Raw genomic sequence first — 16,685 nt, 5'->3', positions numbered from 1 at the left:
GCACATTTACTGTTCTCACACAACATTAGCTTGTAAAACGCTAATCTTATCAAGTCTTGCTATTGCATTCAGGGTGGCTCTTCATCTGGTGTTTAGAGTTTCAGAAAAATTCTAAAAGTCAAAGTTCACTGCAGAGAGTAAGTAGTTTGTCAGCAACCATTTCAGTGGTAAGAAAAGAAGGCTTTCAAGCAGGTAATCTGACTTTGGATTCACTGTAATGCATAAAAGGCTGGAAACAAAAAAAGGGGACAAATGTATCAGGGGGTCCTCCGAAGGCAACTAATCACTGGGATACGAAAAGCAATCCAAGAAGGAGTGTACGCCAAGCAAGAAGTAACGCTGTTTATTGGAGCTGGGCAAGCATCAATCAAAATGCACAGTGAAATAGAACTGGTTAATAGGAGCTGGAAAAAAAAAATTGCCCACTGCAGCCAAATCCTATAGTTACACAATATTTGTATAGTCAGAAACAGTTGCGAGTAGTGTTACAAAATATTAGACATCTTACAAAGCTGATGTGGGAGCAAGTCAGTCCCCTATAGCTAGACATAGGTTAATCAAAAGTGATTGGCGCAAACAATCTTGACCCCTCTGTTCGATACCACCACTGTGAAGTCACATACCTTCCCGCTCCACCCCGGGAATGACTTGTTATTAACAATACGAAATCGTGCTGACCTTTGGGACTTTATTAACCTGCTGTTATTGGTCAGCACACATGAGAAACACGAGACACCCTGAGCTTGTGGGAAGGGAGGCATTCACACGGCATCCAACCATTAAGGTGCCTCCTGGACATCGGAGAGAACACAAAACACTTATCTCAGGGACACCAAAACTCATCTGCCGATTGGCTACCTCCCGTCTCATCCCCTCGCCCAACAGCATTTTTCCCAGGCCCATCTGCCACGGTGCGATTTGAAACCGCCGGCAGGACTGTAAATTTGCCTCTCATAGCCTGCCTTTATGCTTTTTAATGTTCTCCTTTCCCAGCAAGCACCCGAGAGCCTGGCTCGCTGACCTTGTTGATATCTGCCAGCCTCTTTCTCAGTGACTGCCGCCTCCTTTGACCAGCCAGCTTGCAACCTTTCTCCAGCATATCGCTGTTGCAGGGCGCTCATGAAATTCATGGCTGCCCGCTATGCAGGGCCTGCCAATGCAAAACCCAAGTGGTTAACTTAGCTGTGTTTTTTGCCCCACGTTGGCTGTTATGTGGTTCCCATTGTATTATTACTACCCTTTGTACCCTATGCACCAAGTCCCTTTGGTCCTCCTGTGTGCCCTGCCTTGAGTGCCCCCACACCTGGCTTGCTACTAGACGTCTCGAGCTGTGCATGCGCACTCGGCAGAAACTACACACTGCAGCTGTCAATGATGTCCCTTCCACATCTAGGGATATCCCGCCCCGGCTCCCATCATGCCTGCAGCTGGTAGGTGCGCCTCCCTTGACAGGGTTGAATCAGCACCTTCGCCGCACAATGCTGGTGAAGAGTCCTGCTGCTGCAGGTTAAGAAGGATTTTCAGAATCAACCCTGCGAGAAGAGGGAGTGGACACCCTGTCATATTGAACAGGGAAAATACTCCAGACTCCCTACAAAATAATGGTTTTCAAAAATGATTCGGCGAAAGCACTATATAAATAACACAATTCCTTATATAGAACATTTTACATACAATTATTACCCAACCGAAATTGGAACTCATTTATCAACCTGCCAAGAAATAAAGGCCAGGCTGGCAATGGTAAGATTCAAAACCAATAACCTGGAGATCACAGCAGCTAGCACTGAACTCGCTGAGCTATCTTACTGGGCTATCTTCTCTGAACTTTTAAGGCCAATATGACTCTCTACCTTAAAAGGAGGCAAACGTTTTAAGTGTTAAGGGCCTTGTCTTAGAAGGCATGGAAATATGGTTTACATTGCTTTTACAGTGTTCTTACATTGGCTTTCAATTACTTTTACATTATGTACTTGCTTTAACATATACCGTTTTTTATGTTTCGTAATTGAAAATAAAGTAAGTAATATCTAGATCATCACATATTTTGAATGTAAATGTGTATGTTATTGATAATTGATTATGAGTGGGACTGTGTGGGTCTCACTGTAACATTACTCAACCCCCATTATGTCCCGAAGTCTAAATCATACTGCCCCACCACCTACATTGAATGAGTTGGTGTTGAGATGGATTTCCACAATCAGACTCCGGAATTGTGCGAGTGGTCCAAGTCTACATGGAGTCCAGAGAGAACACCACCAGTAATTCCAGTTAGACAATAAGTATATACACAGATATTTATTAGGGCTTTAGTTCATAGACAAATCATATACAAATCACAGGTAAATAATGTTAAACTTGATTTCTAGACTATGGCCTACTGGACAAGTGTATAGTAAGGAGGCAAACCTAGTTAGTGAACAGGGACAACTCGGGAGCTGTAGGCAAACCAATCAAGGTAGCATGGAGAGTGGTCAAGGCTAAGTCTCAGGAATGGGTGAGCCTGGAAAAGGGTCCACAAGATAAGCAATCAAGTTTTACACTTAGACAAGTAGTTATAAAAATGCTATATTAATGGGCAAGCAAACAATATGAAAATGACTACAAGTAGTAATATCACACAACACTCATAAAAGACATATGTAGCCCCCATACACAGTGCAATAAAACCACAATACTGCCAATCCCAAAATACTGAAAAGGAAAGGTAATGGTTAGACTAGCAATTACAGTCCACTAGAATTCAACCCTAAATTGAATGGGGCAATGTGCCTTGAAAGTTCACAAGGTCTCCAGAAGTTTTGTGAGCCAGTACAGGTTTAGGAGGATCTTGTGGATGTGAAATCAGTTGCAAAAGTCAGGTAAGTATCTATTCCAGTGAATAAAACTGTCCCCAACTTTCAGAGGGTTTTCGCAACAAGTATTGCGAAAGCCAAACAAAGGTAAAACTTTTACAAGTGTTTAAAACATTTGCAGTTGGAGATGGGTTGTGGGGGCCAGATACGTTTTGCTGTAACTCACCCACCGTACTCCAGTTTCTCTTCAGACTTGGCAGGTCTTCGGAGGGTCGTTAGAGGTTTGTTTTTTCTGCCGTCGGTGCCAGTTGCCAGATCCCAGGAGTCGCGGGTGCAAGAGATGCCCTGGTTGGATACAGAAGCTGGGGCAACCTGTTCCGGTCAATGAATGCAACTCACAGCGATGCAGCACTCTTCTAAGCAGTGGACCAGATGCTGGGAAGCCAGTTTTGACTATTGACACCCATGCACAGTGCCACAAAGGGACACAGCTGCCCGGTCAGTCAGCCTCCTATTTCGCGTCCCGCTGAAGCTGGAACGCCAACATTTTGCTGGTGCAACTCTTGTAGCATAAGCTAAGAGGCCCAGAGGTTCTGAGCCGAAATGCAGAACAATGCCTCTACTGCGGTAGCCCAAACTGGAGCTGGTCAGTCCACAGGATGGATCCAGAAACACTTCCGAAGACTCCAGATGGCTGGGCAGTGAGCAGATGTCGGGAATGGTTTGTCCCACCACTCCAAGGGTCAAAGTACCACTGAAGGCCTTCTGAAGATCACCACTGTTAGGGAGATTTATCATCTTTATGCTTCATCCCCTCTCCTAGCGAGAACCCCCCAGCACTTTTTGCTGAACTTCTGGACCTTTTTCTTTATATCCTGAATAAGTGGAGCCTTTTTCCACTCACTCATTCTCATGGGGCATGTCTTTTAGAACTCTGTTCTTTTCCTTCACTATGGAGTCCACTTTCCTCCATATCTCTTAAGGCATCTGTGTTTAACTTGTGCAGCACACCAGTGTTGCTGGGAACCTTTGGGCTCTTCTTTGAGATTCTTTATCATTACTACGGTTTTTAAGGATGGAGGGATACTTTGTATCCTCCCCAAACCTTTATACTCAGACAGGCACACCCCACCTTATATGGAGTGCCAAGGGGCTACGCAGTACTCCCTTTCTCGGCTCCTGTGTCTTTTTAGTCACATAGAGAACCCTCTATTAATGGTTGGTGGCCGTGGATGTGTTCTACCAACTAGTGTGCTATTTCTTTACTGCAGACTGCAGTCAGTCCTGCTTGTGCGCAATAAGGTCAAAGTACTAACTTGGCGGCTCCTTTCATTTTTTGCCATTGCTAGCATGGTTGTTCTTAGTTAACCCTTCTACCATTCTGGGAGGAGGGTGTGTGTTTTGTTTTTGGCAGGAACCCTGGGGTGTCCCCGCCTAGGCTCTGGTGTGTCTGGGCAGGCAGGAAGTGGGAGGAATTTCTCACTCCCTTGCCCTTTGTCTGCCCGAGTGCATGAATGGAACCAGCTCCCATTGGGTGGTCTGGCTGTCAGGACTGGACAGCCACCCACCCCTTTCTGTAAGCCGCTGAGATTGCAGGGGAGTGTGTGCTGAAATTGAATATATAGTGAGGGTCCTGAGGTGAAAGGCAAGTCGACCACTGGAAACTGAAGTAATCGAAGACTACCAGCGACGCCTGCAGACCCTTTGCAACACTACAAGGCGACCACAGGTGTCCTAACCCTGTTTTCTATACGACAGAAGAACTCCAAAGATGACAACTCCTTCCCTTTGGATAGTGGGAGCAACCAGCACTGAGACAAACTACAATTTGAGCCATCTCCGGAGGTGCTGTGGCGTTCCAGAGCTGCAGACGGAGAATACACAGACCTCCGACCCAATCGTAGTGCATGGTCTTTCCAAAGCCGAATCCGTCCAAGTATTTGCTGAGCTCCAGGTGAACCTCTAGAGATACAATCTGACTCCTCCAAGTACCCTCACCAGTGTGCAGGACTCCAAGAAGATTGACTGGGTGAATCGTGTCCTTTGTATGTGCTGTAGAAAAGGCGCCAAACCAGAGAGATCCGGGAATCTGAAGGAATTTGTACCAGGGGTTCTCCCTTGAGACTGCTGCTGGGAAATCCTGATCAGAGTCCAGCCTTTCGTCACCAGACCAAGGAATCCGGGGACCGGGGCCAGCGCTGCTATACAGAGGCGAATCCAGTCCAGCCACAAACATTTCTTCTAACCTAAGGTACTGTGGAGAGAAAAGGTATTGCTTACCTTTATCCAAGTGTTAGTTGAACTTCAGAAAAACTGTCCTAAGTGCTTAGAAAAACCATTCAACTGACATAATACAAGACTCCACTCTTAGTATAAGGCTGTACCACCTAAGTATATGGTAGCGTAGACGGAGCAGCCAGGCTTACCTTTGAAGGGCTGTAGGAAAGTACACAACCTTTAGTACACCAAGGATTCAATAGAAACACTGACATCCAGAAGTATTAGAAAAAATAAAGGTTTATTCTAAATACAAGTAGGCAAGTTAAGTCTTGGGGTAAGTACTGGTCATAGAGTGAAACACATTTATAAAAACACACAACTATGCTTGAAGCTACACAGACCAATGCATAACACCTTATTTAGAATACCAAAGAGGAGTTCAATGGAAGTCAAATATCATACACAGTTATCATAGGTCACACCGATTCATGGGGAATAACAACCAAGTTACTTTTAGATCACCTTCAGCAATACAAGGGTAGTAGGACCCTAGCAGTTGAACTGCGATGCTCAGCAAGAAATCACTAAGTAAATCATTTGGACAATATACTTTTCTGAATAGTGGAACACTCATTTATGGAACAGTAACACTTATAACTCTGATTCAGGATAACCGTTCCACTAGGCGAGTTGGATCTCATGGTGTAATATATAACAGGCTGCTTTTCAGCTCAGTGGAATATTGACTAAGGTTATCAATAACTCGGCTTATTTTAGGATGGCACGAAGTTAACTCAAGCCAAGTAAAATCTATATACTTTTAAAAGGAGCTATCTGCAGCTTCAAGAGCAGTATAACCTCAGGCAGACTTATTCTGGACAGGCTAACAGCAAGTCAGGGGAAGCAAGACCCAATTGGGGACACTCATACATTTATCTTAACAGGAATAGTGAAGTGGAACCAACAGCATTACTTTGGGGAAGAGGCATAACCAATTCACAGGTGAGTAACTTAACCGGACATCTACTCTGTTAGAATGGCAATACAGTTTCTAAGGAAAGTATGATTTCACATACTTTTCAGAATGGCAGAACAGATCTAAGGTAAGTAATAACTTGTATTGTAACTGCTCACTCTCAGAAGGCTGTTACCAACCAACTCTTTTACAAGTAAGTACACTTTTCAACACTTGTTTTACTTTTCAAGGCAGACACCTAAAATATCCAGCCCATCCCAATTCTATGACATGAGTTTTTTCAGAGGCAGAACAGGGACTGCTAGTGGTCTAGGGGCCAGCTGAAGGCAGGGTGAGCTAAGGCTCAGTAACAAGCAATGTCAGAGTTCCTGAGGAAGTGTGTTCACACAAGTAATTATTCTACTTTAAAAGTTAGTTGAGGGTCCAGGGACTTCTCAGATGACACCGTATAAGGATTCCAGCAGAGGGCCTGGGTGAACCGGATTGGTGGCCTCCCAATCGAATAAACACTCCAAAGCTACACATGAATCACAAAGGCTTAATGTAAGTAACTACCCCAGCTAGCACGGAAGAAGAGTTCCAGCAAGAAGACTTAAGGATCTGCAGCCAAAACCCAGCCATTGAATACATTTATCATGAAGACAAAAGACAGGACACTGGAAGGACTTTTGCAGCAGGAATAACGCGGAAGGCTCTAGGCAAGAGGATCTTCGCATGGTATACTCAGCACAGAAGAAGAGATTGCAACGGGGGAAGACTTCAGGATCTATAGCCAAAAACCTAGTCGCTGAATTCCTCGTCATGAAGGCAGGACACTGGAAGTGCTTCTGCAGCAGCTGGCTGCACGCAGCTCTGTGGAATTTGGCACCCTTTTCAGTGGCCAGAAGACGACTATCGCTGGTCGGATTCTCATTGTTTGCAAGGTCCAGCACTCTGGTGAGGGGACTTTCCAGACTGTATTCACACCTCTGGAGGTCCAGCAGGATTCACACAGTTTCAGCAAAATTTGGAAGACCGTACACTGCACAATGGCTCGAGGTCCCAGGGTATTGCAGCCCGCATTGTCGCAGCACGACCGATGACTCAAATTGCAGTTTTATTTTTTGAGTCTAGTGGATCTCGCCAGGGTCTGGACTGGGGTCGTCGTCTTCAGAGTCCCCAAGTCGATTGGAAGGAAGGGTAACAGCAGGCTCCAGTTACACAGCAGGCTCTCCGTCTCGCCGCATTTTCTTAATCTCCCTCTTCGGATTTAGTGGTCGACTACCTCATCAGCTTACAGGATCGAACTTGTATGCAGGAACGCAGTCAATCAAACAGCCATGCAACATTCAAACTTCAGGACAGCCAGCCTCCCAGTTTGAACTGGATTCTCGCAGCCAGGCTGGTAGACAACAGGGTGCTAAGTTTTGGACTCCTCCCTCGCTTCCTGCCTTCACAGACACTCCTCTGGAGCCAGTTTTAGTGTAGGTTAACACTTTCAGTCCAATCCCTAACTATATAATAGTCAGGTTGCAGAGGGCTCAAAGTCTCACGAAACAGCAGAACAGCAAAGGTTTGTGAGGATACTTACATTCTTTAGATAAAGATACTAGAAGAAAAACTCAATGGTGGAGACCCTGTTAAAGGACACGCAAAAGGGGTTCAAGCTGGCAGCTTGGGTCCGAGGTAAGAGTGGACACCCTGGACACCCCTAGGTGCACTCTGGAGCGACTTCTTGGCGTTTGCTACGATTTTCATAGCAATAATAATACTTCCTGACCTGCGTCAACCCCAGCACTTTTTGCTGGACTGGTAGATCATCTTTCCTTATACTTCAGTGAGTGGGAACCTTTTTCCATACTCTCATAGTCTCTTACTCTTTTTATGGGTGTCATTTTGAAGACTCAATAGTGTCTTAAAAGTTATCCTCCGACAACTTTTTGGCAATAAGTGCCTATTGTTGCTGGGTTGCCCTAGGGGCTTCCCTTTTTAACTTTCTATGGCAAACCTTGTGAGAACCTTGCCAGGACGACAGTTCCCAAGGGTAGAGGAGGGGCTTGAGTGGAGGGCAGTCATTGGCTGGGGACATGTATTCTTTATTCATGAGCATGTGAATCCAAGCCGGACCCCCATGTTGGAGAAGGAAAAAGTTACTTACCTGTAACTGTTGTTCTCCAGCATGGGCAACAGGCAGTCATCTTCAGATTTGGTAGCACAAACTGGCAGTAGGACCAAGAGAAGAGCCACAGAGGGGTAGACTGGAGGGTTCGCATGTGAATCCATGCCAGACCCATGCTGGAGAACAACAGTTACAGGTAAATAACGTGTTACTTCTCCAGCATGGCGTCTGGCATGGATTCACATGCTCATGAAGAATACATAGCGGTACACATGCACAACCACAGGAGTTGGCAAGGCTCAACATTAAGCATCTTAACATCAAGCGTCTCTTACTTCCTCACCAGGCTCACCTTCAATCAAACAGGTTGCGCAACACTGCTTGACTCCTCCCTGGAATCCCGGTCGATGCAGTAGAACCTTGTGAAGGTGTGCGTCAACCTCCACGTAGTAGCCCTACAGATGTCCAGCAGGGGCACACCAGACAGGAATGCTGTAGTTGCAACCATTGGTCTGGTCGAATGGGCTCTCGGATGGCCAGGCAACGGTCGGTTTGCCAACCGGTGACAATGGGTGATGCAGCCGGAGAGCCACCTCGAAATGGAAGCCTTGGAGAGGGCCTTCCCTTGGTTCACAGGGCCTAAGTTCACAACGTCTTCCGAAAACTCTGTGCGGTCCACGTAGAACTTAAGCGCTCTAGCCACATCCAGCGAGTGCAAAGTCCTCTCAGCCGGCGACAAAGGCGATGGGAAGAAAACAGGTAACACCAAGGGCTCATTGAGATGAAAGTCCAACGGCACCTGCATGAAGGAGGGGTGCATCCGTAGCACTACCCTCATCTCGTGCAATGTTAAGTACGGTGGTTTGCAAGAGAGGGCCTGGATCTCTCCCACTCGTCGTGCAGAGGTGATGGGCACAAGAAACTCAGGCTTCCACAGTAAGAATTTCAGTGGCACCGAATGCATAGGCTCGAACCGAGGACTCATGAGCCTAGTCAGTACCACATTGATCTCCCAACACCTGGGCTGGAGCCTTCAGGCAGTGTGACCACAGCGACAACTGTCCCAGAGTTCTTGTGTAGCGGGAGATAGTCGCCAGATGTACCTTGATGGAAGCATGCGCCAGCCCTGCTTTGACCAGCAACAGCAAATACAGCAGCATCTGTGGAGCCATAATCCGTAGGGTCAAACTACTGTGCACGGCACCAGACTGCAAACCTCTTCCACTTATGTCCATAGCATTTTAGTGCAGACGGTCCTGGCCTTGGGAAGCACCTCCTTGCAGTATGCCGGGAAATCGTATCCTCCAAACTCTAGCGCTGCAGGAGCCAGGCCTGCAGTTTCAGCGGCCCTGGGTCGTGATGCAGGATTGCGCCTCCTCTGGCGAGAAGATCTACGACCGCCGGAAGCTTGACTGTAGGGGACGGTGTCCAGAAGGTCCGGGTACCACATCTGTCTCAGCCACGACGGTGCAACGAGGATCATCCTGCACCGGGACTGCCAGAGTTGATGGATTAGTCACAGAAGCAACAGCGGGAATGCATAGAGAAACAGGCCGTCCAGGGGGAATGAGAATGCGTCCCACATGCTCCCCAGGTGGGGAAACCTGCTGGCTAACCTCCGGTACTTGGTGCTCATCGCAAACAGATCTGTGTGGGGATTGCCCCATCGTCAGAATAGAAAAGCCACTTGGTCCTGCCGAAGCTCCCACTCGTGGCACGAGCGCAGCTCTCTGCTGAGGGAATCGGCGATGATGTTCTTCACTTCTGCCAGATGAAACCGGACAAGGAACATCCCCTGGGCAATGGCTAAGCGCCATAGGTCCTGTGTCTTTCTGGAGAGTGCTGGGGATCTGGTGCCCCCCTGCTTCCGGATGTAAAACATTGTGGTGTTAAGACCATTACAATTTGCCCGAGGGCGCAAAACACAGCCCGTAGTTCCAGTACGTTGTTGTATAGCGTCTTCTCCGGCAGCCACAGGCTTCTGGCGTGGAGAAGACAGGTGTGCGCTCCCCGCCATTCCAGGGAAGCGTCCGTCGCGACAGTCTCCTGGTAAGGACGACTCTGGAAGTCAGTGCCCTCATCAATGTTGGAGCGCACACCCCACCTCCTTATCGCTCAACGGAACTCCTCGTCGCGCACGATCCTATCTGTGAAACTTCAGGACACTTGGATCCAATAGGTGTCCAGGAACTCCTGGAGCGGTCACATCCGCAACCTGCAAAGCCGGAACCAGGTAGATGCAAGACAACGACACGCCGAGCAGCGACTTGATGGTCCTCAACCGTCGCAATCTTTAGTGCCAACAGCCGCTGCACCATGCCCAAAAGGGCTGCCATGATCTCCTCTGGAACAGAGCCGCTAGACAGGACACTGTTGAGCCTGGACCCCAGGAACAGCACCTTCTGCGATGGAGTTGAGAAGGATTTGCATAGTTCACCGAGAACCCCAGACCCGTCAGCAGCCGGGCGGCCCTCTCTGTGTGTTTGATGGCGATGTCCTGTCCCTGAAGTGGAGAGCCTTGAACTGGAAGTGCCTCCCTTGTACGACGAAGCGCAGGAACTTGCAATGTTTTGCGTGAATGGGGATGGGGATGTGGAAGTATGTGTCCTCCGGATCCAACGACGACAAAGCGTCCCTCTTCCAGTTGGCCGAGCACGTGCTGCAATGTGACCATCCTGAATTTTTGGGACTTGATGAACTTGTTGAGTCATCGTAGGTCAACAATGGGCCTCCAGCCCCTGGTCTTCCTTACCAGAAAGTATCCTGAGTAATCTCTGGAGGCCCGGAGTCGCTAAGGAACCAGCTATATCGCCCCTTTCCTTAACATGGCCCGAACGTCCAGCAGCAGCTGAGGGGTGTGTTGTTCCTGCCGGGCCACTGGTCGTATTTGCGGACACTTTCGCTGAAACTCCAAAGTTTGTACGTGGGCGAGTGCGTCCAGCTCCGATCGATCAGTGGAGATGTTTTCCCACACGCTGGCGGTGCACAGGCCTGACGTCCCAGCCGGTTCAGTCCTACTTGGCGGCCGGCGCGCCGCCCTGGGAGCCTAGACAATGACAGCAGCCACCTCCGAAGGCCTTTGAATGACCCACGTAAGTTTCCTGGGTTGTGTAATGAAACAGTTGGCGGTAAGAGGACGATCCACCGCCAAAACTCTTCAAAGACCTCCCCGACCTCCCCACCTGAGGGATGAAAGGGCAGACAGTGCTGCTGCAGAGTGCCCAGGGCATGGGCCGTCTCCGTGTCGGCTTTAATGGCCTGAAGGGATTGGTAGACTGCCTTGCCGAAATGACTGTCTCCGTTGAACGGCAGGGTCGGGACCTCTTGCCTGAAGTTGGTGGCCTTCAGCCAGCCGCAACGACTGAGGCAAACCCCGTTTCCCATCTGGCAGAACCCAGTATCCGCAATGTCCAGGGCCACGGTGATGGCGTGGTCAGACGCCACCTCACCTTCCTGAAGGATCTCCATTGCCTCTACCCGCTTGTCCTCAGGGAGGATGAAATCCAGGACCAGGCACATCTTGTACCATAGTTCCCGGTCGACCTGGCCAGGATCGCTAAGGTGTTGGTCGCCTTGACTGTCGCCGCCGCCGAGTAAATTACCTTCCGTCCCACAGCGTTCAATTTCTTCCCCTCGCCGTCCAGGGGAACAGAGGTTGACAACGGGTTGAACAACTTCTTTGCCGCAGCCGAGACCACAGTTCGGCGATGGTTGGGACCACAGCCATTTGGGCGCAGACTCCGGCACCCAATACTTCATCTCTAGCCAGTCCCTCTTCACCAGGGGTTCTTCAGAAGTGGCAGCCCCTCATCCCCAGACGTTGTTCATGAGCGGTACCGATAGAATGGTCTTCTCCTAATCGCCTCCCTGCGTTGGTACAGGAAGCCTTCCTTTATATTCTCTTTCGGGGTGAGGTGAAAAAGTTCTGATGCATGGGCGATCATGGAGTGGAAGATCCCACTTCGTCTGGCGGAGAAAGCCTTGTGGCAGAGAGAGTCCACCGTCGTCGCCTGTGTCTGTCGTAGCCGTGTCTGTCCATGTGTCTCTAGGGGGGCAGCAGAGACGGTTGGAGCAGGGTCGCTGGCCATAGCCTCCTGCCTGGGAGGAAGCACCACCCTAGCCGCCACTGGGATACCCTGGACTGGAAGAGGACGTCTTGGCTGAATCACCTGGGCTTTATCTGGCAGGATCAACACCTTGTCCTGCTTGGCCTTCTCTGGGTTCTCCCGCAACTTCCCCGTGGTAGCTGACTTTCTCTTCGACTATGAGCTGGAGATTGAGGCTGATGGAGACTATGAACGCGCACTGACCGCCGTGGGACCCGCTTGCATGGCGACCCCAGCGGAAGCAGACTCTCAGTGCTTGGCTTAGTCTTGAGCCCCAACGGATGCAGCACCCTCAAAGGACTTAAAACCCGCTCTGGATGGTCGGATCCGGGTGAGGCATGCTCCTGTGGACTACACAGAGTAGAGGCCGTGGCCTTGAGCAGCGTCGCCAGTCGGATGTACCGGTCCTTCATTGTGAGATCGTCGTATACAGTACAGGCACTGGGAATGCTTGTCGTCCGTGAAAACATTCTGCAAGCCACAGTTGGTGCAGAGTTTGAAGAGGGAAGCTCTGTCCTCCTTCCAACATGATCTGGCGCGGTGTGGGCCTGATGGACTTCTGGAAACTTCCAAAAAGAAAACACTTGACAATGTGAGGGGCGATGATAAATGCCGAAAAACAGGTCCCCCGTTAAACATATAAACTATGGAGCAAACGGGCTCGATTGACCGAGAACAGTTTTCCTACCGAAAAAGGGCGAAAAAACACAGCAAGCTCAAAGAGCGAAACGCAAGGACTCCCAACACTTGAACGTGCAGTAAAAATCTGAAGATGGCTGCTAGAGGAGGGGCTTAGGGAGAGGGTAGTCATTGGCTGGGGGCAGCAAGACCCAGAGTTCAGTGATTGGTTTATAATCGAAAGTGAAACTGTTTTCTTTTACCGAGTATTCCCAGCCTGACAACCGGGAATATTCATGAGCATGTGAAACCATGCCAGATCTTATGCTGGAGAACACTGGGTTTTGCTTTTGTTGGTCTGTTTTAGACTGACACAAAAATAGTCTTAGGTTTATACCTGCCTTTAAGTTTCTGATAGCTCCTTTAAAAAGTGCATAGATTTTACTTCCCTTGAGTAGAACTGTTATCCTAAAATAAGTTAGAGTTATTGCTTCCTTTAGTCTCTGAACTGAAAAGCAACTGTAGAATAACGGTTCTCCTGAATCAGAGTTATCGGTGTTTTACTGTTCCTAGAATAAGTGTTCCCCTATTCACAAAAAGTATATGGTCCAGTTGGTTTACTAAGTGATTTCTTGCCGAGCATCACGGTACAACAGCTAGGGTCTACTACCCCTAAATTACTGAAAGTAATCTAAAAAGTAACTATCGGTTTGACTTCCATAGAACTCCTGTTAAGTGTTCCAAATTAGGTTATATGCTTTGGTCTGTGTACCTTCCAGCATAGTGTTGTGTATTATAATTGTGGTTATTTATAATGTGATAGTACTTATTTCCCCCAAAGATATATCTGGGCTTCTTGTATTTAAATAAATCATTTAGGTTTTACAATACATAGTGTTTCAGTGTTCCTTTGGACCATTTGTATTACAATTTCATTTGTACTGATTCTACAGCCCTCTCCCTCCTAAGCTAAGCCTGGCGGCTCTGTTTACGCTACCATGAACTCGGGTGATACAGCCTTATACTAAGAGTGGAGTCTTGTACCGTCTCCGTTAAATGGTTTTACTAAGGCGGGCTTCAGAAAAACTATCCTAACACATACATGTCCCTCCACTATCCCATGAAAAAAACCAAGACTTTCCTGGGCAGTGCATGACCATAAAAGGAATTTTTTGACCTGGCAAAGGAAGGACAACAAACAAAATCGTCAAAAGGACAATCACAAACTTTATGGCACGGCTATGTTGGGACACTATTCACAGTTAGTAGCAAATGCAGTAAGGTTAAAGAAAAGTATTGCAAAAATAGTCAAAATGCAACTGCTGCCACCAGCCTGCTTTAGGCACATGTAAAGTAATCAGAAAATACCTTTGAGTGTAGTACAGGGTCATACAAAAGAAGCTGCATTGTAAGATGCATTGTGCAATGATAATGAGTTACTGTCATGGAGTTTTACTAAAGCCCACCTAGGGTAGGACGGTAGACAACCCACTCTTAGGAGTAAAGGGCTCTAGCTCTTAGGTTTGGCCTGAACTCCCCAAAAGGTTTGGCAGCTATGATAGAGCAGTCAGGCTTAGTCTAGGAGGAAGAAGGGCTGTATTTGAGTACAAAGACATTTGAGCACACTTCTAGTCAAGGAAACGCGCACACACAATGTAGCAATATAAAAATATGGTTATTATATATACTAGGATAATGTTAAAATCACTATGGTTTACTGAAGTAAAGATCGTTCACACAGATAGATCTGGACATAGATAATTGCTGTGGAAATAATCAGTTCAATAGTTGAACTTTAAAGTTAAACAGGTATAGAGTATCTTGAGGTTAGCAAGTAACTGAAATAGCAATACTGGTAGTAAGGCAGCTGTCAGAAAGGCCTTACTTTAGAAGTCCAACCCTATCTGAGGAGCGAGTCTCAAAGTCAGAAGGGGACGAGGAGGGACAGGGGATGGGTTTTGGGGAATATGGGGGTGTAGAAGTGACTCTTGGGTGGCAGAACAAAGTAAGGCAGACACTGTCAAAGCTGCCAAATATCAGAATAAGCGTTTTCACAACAAACCAGTCATGGAATTGAATTCAAAGATTTCAGGGGGGTTAGGTTGGCCACCTGAAGTGTTTCAGCCTCTAGGACGGATATCCTTAGGTCAGGGAAAACACGACTGGGTCATCCACCCCAACGTGACTCAGGAAGCTCAGGAGGAGCGAACAGTAACATAACTGCTGCCTAGGTAAGTACCAAGAAGTCAGACAGTACCTTCTATGATGAAAAAAAGATGTCACTGGCAGGTCCCCACGCTAAGAAGACAGCAGCTCCGGTTCAGGTCTCTGGCCTTGGCGGCAGGAGGAATTTGTGGCAGGAGCAGATTTTCATACTTGGTCACAGCGATGCCCAGCAGACTATCTTCACTGCACACAGTTATCGAGGCTCGATAGAGGGTTTGGAGCAGAGAGGGCTGTAACCGACAGACTTTCTTCCTTCTCTCAGTCCTCGACTCTACTGAGGGGCCTTCTACAATCAGGATTGAGTCTCTGTAGGCCCAGAGAGATGCAAACGTTTGCAGCCTGACACACGCTTTTGCGAGACTATGCACCAGAGCAGCGCCAGAGGTCACAGGGTAGTAGAGTTATGCAGGCCTGGAAGGTTGCAGCACTTTGTGTGATGGCTCAAACTGCAGATGGTCTTGAGACTGGTTAGGCCCACCAGTCCAAGGGAGGAAGCCGTCCGGTCTGGATCTTCCCTGTTGCACAGAAGATGGGGCTGATGCAGCAGCAGTCGGGTTGGCGGTCACTGGAGGTAGCTGCAGACCTTTTTCTTCAGAATGGTCTTCCAGTGGTTGACTGGCTTCAGCATCAATACCTTTGCCTTTTATGCAGGGACCCAGCCAATCAGCATGCATGCAACATTCAAACTTTGGGTGATTGATGTCTGAAGGAGCTTGCCAAGCACTCAGCTAGAACTGGATCTAAGCAGACATCCTGGAGGACAAAGACCTGAGGACCTTCCTGTCCTAGACACAATCAATGGCACCTCTGGGCAGGCTTCCCAATGGGTTAGCAGAGGAAGGCTCAAGAGAGGGCAAGCCATCATAGGTTAACAACAACAACATTAAAAAAAAAATAAAAAAAAAAAAAAAAAAAAAAAAAAAAAAAAAAAGAAAGACGGGCACCAATTTTAGGTCAACGGTGACCCATGTGTCCTTTCCCGTAGCTGAGAGAGCAGCCTGCGTGTATAAATCGCAAACATTGGTAGAAAATATCCACTGCCACCAGCCTTCAGATTTGCCAGCAACTACTAAATTACAGGAGCAGTGAGACAAGGGATACAATTTGTCCCCTCAGCATTCCACGTAAGGTGGGGTGTGCTGATCTCACAAACGAAAATCATAGGTAGGATAACAAAATATGCCCCTATCCTTGGTAACTGTTAGGCTCACCTGGTATCCACGGGGACGCCACCCAGCCCTGGTTGGATGATTTGCACTCTTGAACCCTCTCCCGGTCCCTTGGTAAGGCCTCTGGTTAAAGATGGGTCTGCAATCTAAGAGAGCTGGATTCAATACCAGATTGTCTTTATGTTTTCCCACCTCCTTTGGCCTCAACTCCTTCCTCCCCCTTGGGCCTTTTCACCTTAATATTGTAAAAGGTGGATTCTCTGTTCTGCTCCTCGTGGCAGGGGCGCATAGATGTGGGGGGCGAGCAGCGACCAAGTTACTTCACTGGTGCAAGCCCCCGTGTGGGAAGCCAGGCCTGCTGCGACTCTGTAGGTTTGCTGCTTTACAGTCTTTATATGCAGTTCTTATGTTCCTCTTAATTAAAATAATAATGTCTTGCTTCTTTCCCTTTAGGTATGGAAAGGTATTTTGGTG

The 16,685-nt window shown here is 48.0% G+C and overlaps 1 protein-coding gene across 1 annotated transcript in view; it reads right to left on the bottom strand.

Annotated features, from left to right (window-relative positions):
- The window catches only part of PARP1 (poly(ADP-ribose) polymerase 1), a 921,075-nt gene that overhangs the window by 35,058 nt on the left and 869,332 nt on the right, over positions 1–16,685 (bottom strand). The gene's annotated exons all lie outside the window — the stretch shown is intronic.

This window comes from Ambystoma mexicanum, chromosome 4q (assembly GCF_040938575.1).
Source record: "Ambystoma mexicanum isolate Mex_15411 chromosome 4q, UKY_AmexF1_1, whole genome shotgun sequence".
In the NCBI taxonomy this organism is placed as follows: domain Eukaryota; kingdom Metazoa; phylum Chordata; class Amphibia; order Caudata; family Ambystomatidae; genus Ambystoma; species Ambystoma mexicanum.
Note: the sequence above shows the minus strand (reverse complement) of the source record. Positions and strands in the feature narration are given on the sequence as shown.